The sequence below is a fragment of the Macrobrachium nipponense genome, chromosome 8 (genome assembly GCF_015104395.2).
Source record: "Macrobrachium nipponense isolate FS-2020 chromosome 8, ASM1510439v2, whole genome shotgun sequence".
NCBI classification, from domain to species: Eukaryota; Metazoa; Arthropoda; class Malacostraca; order Decapoda; family Palaemonidae; genus Macrobrachium; species Macrobrachium nipponense.
The window spans coordinates 33,819,986-33,827,791 of NC_087203.1; the positions used below are offsets into that span (position 1 = coordinate 33,819,986).

Here is a 7,806-nt window from a genome sequence, read left to right on the forward strand (position 1 = left end):
AGTTTGTATGTACGTGGGACAATAGGTGTAATGAATGTCAGTGTCTGAATGAGAAAGAGTGGAAGGCTCTTATGAAGTATGTGGAGAGATTGGAAAAAGATCGGGTTAGAAGATCTGTATCTAGGAGTGAAAGATCGGGATCTTCGAGTAAACCTTTGGATGATTCCTTGCATGTGTCTTCTCCAGCTCATTCACATGTAGATGTAGCACCTTTTCCCCAGGTTTCTCCTGCTCCAGTTGCTGTATCTGAGGATACTACGGATCCACAAATAGTGAAAGTGTTCGCTGCCCTTGCGTCCATGGGAGACCAAATTAAACGGTTAACGGACAAAGTGGAAGTGTTTGGTGACAGTGTTGTGGAGGGGGCGTCTGATCGTCTCTCTCGTGCTCCTAGACCTAGACCTCTGTCAAGCTCCCAGACCCAAGGGAGAAGGCATGTCGACAGTCGAAGGGAGGCGAGAGGGGTTGACATGCGATCAGGCGTCCCTTCGGGCAGTCCTGTTGAGACGTCCCAGGCTGATGCAGTACGCCATAGAAAAGGCGATACTGGGAATGCCGTTACTCTTCGGATAGTTCGGCCTCGGGAAGGAGCAGACGATTCGCGGAGGTATCGCGTCCTCTCAAGAGGTCATACTGTCCGTCCTCTTCACAGGAGGAAAGGGCTTTCGACCAGGAAGGGTGGAGTAGCCCTGAGATTTTTTCATCGGAGGATGAAGAGATGATCCCTATCAAAAGGAAGAGGATTTCACGTCGGCTGGAAGTTCGCTCGCCGCCTCGTGTGAGCCCGGTGCGTCCTCGATCTCCTCATCATCAGGAGTTCTCGTAAGGAGGCGGGGACGAAGGAGTGCTGCGGGATATGCAGCAGAGATTGGCAGTAAATTGTGCAATCATGGGAGAAGCCCGAACAACCTTCGGTTAGACGTAAGGACTCGTCTCTCCCGTTAAGTCCTCCAAGAGGACGCAGGACGTACAACGCGATCCAGGACGCAGTGCGTCCTGTAAGAAGGACGAAGTTCAGGACGCAGGACGCAAGAGGAGAAGTGATGGACGCAGCGTGGACGCATACGTTCAGGAGGACGCAGGACCGCAGGCGGCAGCAAGTCAAAACATTGTCTCGACAAGGAAGAGAGGAGTTTTGTAGGGAGTCAGTGCCACATTCACTTTCTAAACAGCAGCTGCATAAGGACTCTGATTGGAGAATCAGCAGGATCTTGGTTTTCAAGATATTTCTTCGCAGGAGGAAGAATTTGCGGAGAGTACGGAAGAGGACAAGACGGAAGCGCCTTCTTCGGATTACAAGAGACTAACAGAGTGCCTTCTTTCTCTGTTTGAAGGAGATTTTCAACCTTCAGGCCCGCCATCGCCTTTGTCGCAATTTCAAAGACGAAGAAAGCCAAGAAATCGTCGTTTTTGAAAATGACTTTGTCCATTTCGGCCAAGAAAGCCCTTCAACGAGTAAATGAGTGGTTGAAGGAGAAGAAGAAAGTGTCGGGCAAGACTTCTTTTGTTTTTCCTCCGGCCAAGTTGGCTTCTTCGAAGTCTGGTGTTGGTGGTGCTACGGGGGAAAGTCTTGGCCTGGGAGTACCTGCCTCCTCCCAGGGAGACTTTTCCAACATAGTGGATAGCTCCCGTAGACATGCTTTGCATTCAGCCAAAGTGTGGTGGACTTCTTCGGAGTTCGACCATTTACTCAAAGGTATCTTTAGGACTTTTGAGGTATTTAATTTTCTTGACTGGTCGTTGGGGGCCCTGGCTCGGACTTCGGAGATGGAAGAGTCATCAGTATCCGAGTTGTCGAGAAGCATCATGTCCTGTATAGATAAAGCCTTGAGAGATGGAGCTAATGAATTGGCTTCAATATTCACAGCAGGCGTCTTGAAGAAAAGACATCTCTTATGCTCGTTCGCTGCTAAAGGAGTGTCGAACGCGCAAAAGTCGGAGTTGATGTTCTCTCCCTGTCAGGACAGCTCTTCCCTCAAGAGATCATTAAGGACATATCTCTCTCCCTCACTCAGAAGGCTACCCAAGATCTTCTTACGTCATCTGTGAGGAAGTATTTACCTTCTAAGGTCATGAAGAAGACTACGAAAGATACGAAGACAGCACAGCAGCCCTTTCGGGGTAGGACTTTCTCCCGACCAGCATTTAGAGGGAAAAGAGTTCCAGCCAAAAGAGGTGCTAAAACTTCAACGAAACAATGAGTCAAAAGTCCTCCAGACTTGTGTAGGGGCCAGACTTTTGGACTTCTGGGAAGTCTGGCAAACAAAGGAGCGGATCCTTGGTCCGTAAAGGTAGCGAAGGAAGGGTACAAGATCCCCTTTCTCAAGAAACCACCTCTCGCTACAGCTCCGAGAGCCCTAGGGGCTCACTACATCGATTTAGAGAAGAGAGAGGCTCTTTGGCATCAGGTCGTCACCATGATGGGAAAAGGGGCAATAGAACCGGTTCTGGATTGCGAATCCCCAGGTTTTTACAAACCGTCTGTTTCTAGTACCGAAATCATCAGGAGGTTGGAGGCCGGTACTGGACGTAAGCCAGCTAAACTTGTTCGTAGAAAAGACCAAGTTTACGATGGAGACGAACGATTCAGTACTGGCAGCGGTACGACCAGGCGACTGGATGGTAACACTGGACCTTCAGGATGCGTACTTCCATATTCCAATTCATCCAAGGTCCAGGAAATATCTGAGATTCGTAATCCAGGGAAGGATTTATCAATTCAAAGCCCTGTGTTTCGGGCTGTGCACGGCGCCTCAAATTTTTACAAGAATGATGACGAATGTGGCGAAGTGGCTTCATTTTGGCAGGAGTCAGAGTACTCTCTACCTCGACGATTGGCTCATAAGAGCACAATCAAAACAGCAATGTCTGGAGGACACGAATGTAACATTGGATTTAACCCAGCAGCTGGGTCTGATGGTGAACCTGGAAAAGTCACGACTGATCCCATCTCAGGAAATAGTTTATTTGGGGATTCGGATATCCTCAGTGACTTTTCGGGCTTTTCCGTCACCCGAAAGGCAGACCATGTGTAATACGGAAAGTGGAAGAATTCCTATTGAAAGACCAATGCTCAGCGAGAGAGTGGATGAGCCTGCTGGGGACACTCTCTTCGCTAGAGCGGTTCATTTCACTAGGGAGACTTCACATGAGGCCCTTACAGTTCTTTCTGAACGAAGTCTGGCCAAGAAGATCGCAACCAGATTCCTTCCGGTTTCCAATTCCTCCAAAGATAAAGGAGGAACTAAAGTGGTGGCTAGTGCCGGAGAGGTTGTCAGAGGGTACGTCACTCCAGCAGAAGAACCCAGACCGGATATTATTTTCCGACGCGTCAGACGCAGGCTGGGGAGCGACGCTGGGCCCTCGGGAGGAGTCAGGAGGCCTTTGGAGCGAAGAAGAAAAGGCATGGCACATAAACAGGAAGGAACTGATGGCGATCTTCTTGGCTATGAAAGCGTTCAGACCGTGGATCAGCGGCAAAGTAGTGCAGATCAACGCGGACAATACCACAGCTCTGGCGTATATACGAAAACAAGGAGGAACTCACTCGTTGTCTCTTGCAACCTGGCGAAGGAGATTCTTCTTTGGTCGCAGAAAGAAAACGTCACCCTGCTCACCAGGTTCATTCAGGGAGAGAAGAACGTCAGGGCGGATCTGTTGAGCAGACTGGACAAGTGCTTTCCACGGAGTGGAGGTTGCATCGTCAAGTATGCCAGAGACTGTGGAAGCTTTGGGGCACTCCAGTAGTGGATCTTTTCGCTACGCGGCGACGAAGAGGTTACCGAACTACTGTTCTCCGATCCCGGACCCTCTTTGCAGTCGCAGTTCGATGCCTTCCTACTAGATTGGACGGGGCTAGATGCGTACTCTTTTCCCCCGTTCAAGATTTTAGGAAAGGTAATGAAGAAATTCAGGGAAAGTCGAGGAACAAGGCTCACCCTGATAGCCCCATACTGGCCGGCCCAAACGTGGTTCACAGAGGTACTGGAATGGACAGTAGATTCCCCGAGAAGTCTACCCACGAGAGTAGATCTTCTCAAACAACCCCACTTCGACAGGTTCCACAAGAACACCCTCGCTCTGGGTCTGACTGCGTTCAGACTATCGAAAGACTTGTCAGAGCGAGGGGGTTTTCTAGAGAAGCAGCGAAGGCAGTGGCAAGAGCACGAAGACCATCGACTATCAAAGTGTACCAGGCGAAGTGGGACAACTTCCGTAGATGGTGCAAGAATCGGAAGATTTCTTCATCCAGTACCTCTGTGACTCAGATTGCAGATTTCCTGCTATACCTGAAGAAAGAACTAGGTTTGGCTAATCAGACGATTAAAGGCTATAAGTGTATGTTGTCTGCAGTGTTTAGACACAGAGGTTTAGACCTGTCCAATGACGCAGATCTTAGAGATCTCCTCAGATCGTTTGATACAAAGAAGGATCGACGGTGCAGAACCCCTTCTTGGAATTTGGACGTCGTTCTCAAATTCTTGGAGACGGATAAGTTCGAACCTATGGGCAGTGCACCGTTGCGAGAACTAACTAAGAAAACTATTTTTCTTAGTAGCTTTAGCTACGCTAAAAGGATTACGAGCTGCAAGCTATTGACAAGCAAATAGGTTGGAAACACAACAAAGCAGTTTGTTCGTTTCAACAGGAGTTCTTAGCAAAGAATGAGAACCCTTCGCATCCATGGCCAAGATCATTTGAGATTGAAGGACTGGCTGATCTGGTAGGTCAAGAGCAAGAAAGGGTTCTTTGCCAGTAAGAGCCTTACGGTTTTACGTAGAAAGAACAAGAGGCATTAGGGGAACTTCAGGTTCTCTGTGGTGCTCTGTTAAAGATCCTACTAGACCTATGTCTAAAAACGCAATGGCTTTCTTTGTAAGAGAAGTCATTAAAGATGCTCATTTGCTTTGTCAAGAAGAATGCTTCGGTGTAATTAAAGTTAAAGCTCATGAGGTGAGAGCAGTAGCTACGTCCTTAGCATTCAGAAAAAATTTAGCCCTCAAGGACATTATAGATTCAACGTATTGGAGGACAAACTCTGTGTTTGCCTCGCATTACCTTAGAGACGTGAAGACAACTTTTGATAATTGTCAAACGTTAGGCCCGTATGTATCCTCAGGTACAGTACTGGGCAAAGGAGTTTCCACCCCATAACCTAATAACATGCTAGGTTTTATTTTAATTAGGTTATAGTGTTTTATGGTTGTCTGAGGAGGTTAAAGACCAACTCAGTCTGGTGATTAGTGTGTATTATATGTGTGTGTGGTTCAGGTGACTAACTTTCCTAGCATGAATGCCCGTGGTGAATGAGGGCTAGGGTTCTCTGTCAACGAATTGGTCACGTCCAGTTGTCAGGCCCTTATTGTTAGCTTTCTCAACAAACAGGTCACGTCCTAGTTGAGAGCTACTAAGGTTTAGCAGGCTAAGAGGCAGGACCTACGAAGTCAGCTACCTTAGCAGGTAAGGAACATAATACATAGTTCTAAAAATTTTTGGTTAAATTTTTGAATTATGACGATGTTGCTGTCTATGACCCACCTCCAAATGTGTCAATCAGCTATATATATACCTGCCAGGTAAGTGTCATGCATAAAAATGGTATTGTTATGATACAATAAAGTTTTATGCATACTTACCTGGCAGGTATATATAATTAAATTCCCACCCTCCTCCCCTCAGGAGACAGGGTTCAGAGAAAATCTGAGGAAAACGGGAATAGTTCCAAGTACCAGCGCCACGGGAGCGGGGTGGCCATCACCTGAACTACCAGTGTACTAGCGGTTGCCGCGAGTTTTTTGAAATTCTGCCAGTGCGTCAAGAGGATAAGCTATATATATAACCTGCCAGGTAAGTATGCATAAAACTTTATTGTATCATAACAATACCATTTTTCTTAAGTAGTTCACATGTTTATTGTTATTCTTTTAGTGAGGATCTAGTGAGTTTGCTTTTGGCACCCTTTTGGTACCCATTGTTGTATCTCAAGATGGGACTCAGCACTTGTAATATTCATAAGTTACTATATTTTTAATTCAGTTTTGCATCTTTTGTTGATGATGTATTTTTTTCAGGGTTTACTTGTTTGTTTAAGAGTAATCTTTGACTTTGCCCTCATCAAAATATTTTGTTACTTCTCCATTAGTTTCAGTCTTTTTTTCCAGTTTCTATTTTTAAAGGTTTTAAACATAAACATCCTTTGCACATTTATTCACTCATTCTGAGCTGTGAGGATGGATTTGCAAAGAATATATTTTTATAAATTCACGTTGAATTACTGTGCTTGCTGCCATAAACATGTTTTTTTTTCTAAATACAAAGTCAAGGAAATTTATGGTACTTCTTCCAATGTTAAGGTCAAGTGTAAAAGAAAGAAATCAGTGGACTAAGAGTAATTGGTTTTAGTGACTATTAATAAATCCCACCCTCAAATGTAAATGCAGAATACTGTGGTTTCTTATAACAAAGTTAGACCTGGCAATGAAATATATTACTTCACATTTGTGATTTATTTCCAGTTACATTGGTAACATATCTTGAATAGAATCAAATAAATAAGTAAATTCAATACAATAAGGTGTCTTGTTTCATACAAATTTCTTATTGTGTTATATATATAATCTACAAATAGCACCTAGCTTCAACATTTGGTTATCAAATGTTTGGTTTTGTACTGTAAGTGTGTTTCAACATGTAATGATGGCCAAAGTTTTCATATATACCACTTAAATAACAATAATGTTGTAGAGTATCTTTAATAGACTTAAATTTATAGGATCAGAAAACACTTTTTATGGTAGAAAAACAGTTGTTTAAAATTTTAGGTCATTTTGTATACCACAGAATATAAGTAATAATTTTGTAATATATCTGTGAAAAACATAAAATTACGGTATCAATAATGAAAGTGCCCCAATAGGGGGCCAGTGCCATCAGCGCACCTCATGCTGTACACTGTAGGCATTACCTAAGGTTCTTTGCAGTGTCTCTCAGTCCCTGGCTACAATTCCTTTAATTCCTTTTACTATATCTCCAGTCATATTCTCTTCTTTCATCTTACTTTCCACTCCAAAATATTTTTAGTTCAACTGTGAGGTTTTCCTCCTGTTACACTTTTTTATACCTTTAAACCTTTCTACCCTGTTTCCTTTTCAGAAGTGAATGACCTCATAGGTCCCAGCCCATGATTCTTTGGCCTAAATTTATATTCAAATAATAAAAGTGTGTGTGGGAGAGAGGAAATGGAAGATATTCTAAACTAGTTACAGACATTCAAATGATTCATATGACTAAGATTTTTACACAATTTTATGGCAGTGTTATTTAAGTAACTATGATGTGTTTTATGTTGTAGTGATCAATTTCATCTATGAAACAAATTACAATAATGTTGTAATATTTTTAATAGGCTCAAAATGGCAATATCTGTCATGAATGCTTGCATCTTTATTCCACAGGCATGGCTTGGGAATGTTATTTATTTTGGGACTTCACAGTTGTCCATTACCTCCATATAGTTACTTTTCTGCCAAGGAGCATCCTTGAGGTCTTGGTTTTTGGCAATTTTTTATGGTTGTATCACAGTAGCAGCTGGAGACATTCTTTTGATTCCAACCATTCCCATGATTCTGATGTTCATGATGCTTTGGCTGTGGTCAGAGGTGCAGATGCCCTTTATGTTGCAGTACATACTAAGCAAAAGTTGTCTGGTTTAGAGAATTGATTTGCATGTGCATAGATTCTAATCTGCTGTTACCTGTGAATGGGAAAGGACCAGATCAAAGTTTCTTTGATATGGGTTCAACACTT

At 43.8% G+C, this 7,806-nt stretch overlaps 1 protein-coding gene and 1 pseudogene across 1 annotated transcript in view; both read right to left on the reverse strand.

Annotated features, from left to right (window-relative positions):
- LOC135222661 (origin recognition complex subunit 5-like) overlaps positions 1 to 7,806 on the reverse strand; it is a 91,780-nt gene that overhangs the window by 77,819 nt on the left and 6,155 nt on the right.
- The window catches only part of LOC135222660 (superkiller complex protein 2-like), a 63,006-nt pseudogene that overhangs the window by 49,209 nt on the left and 5,991 nt on the right, over positions 1 to 7,806 (reverse strand).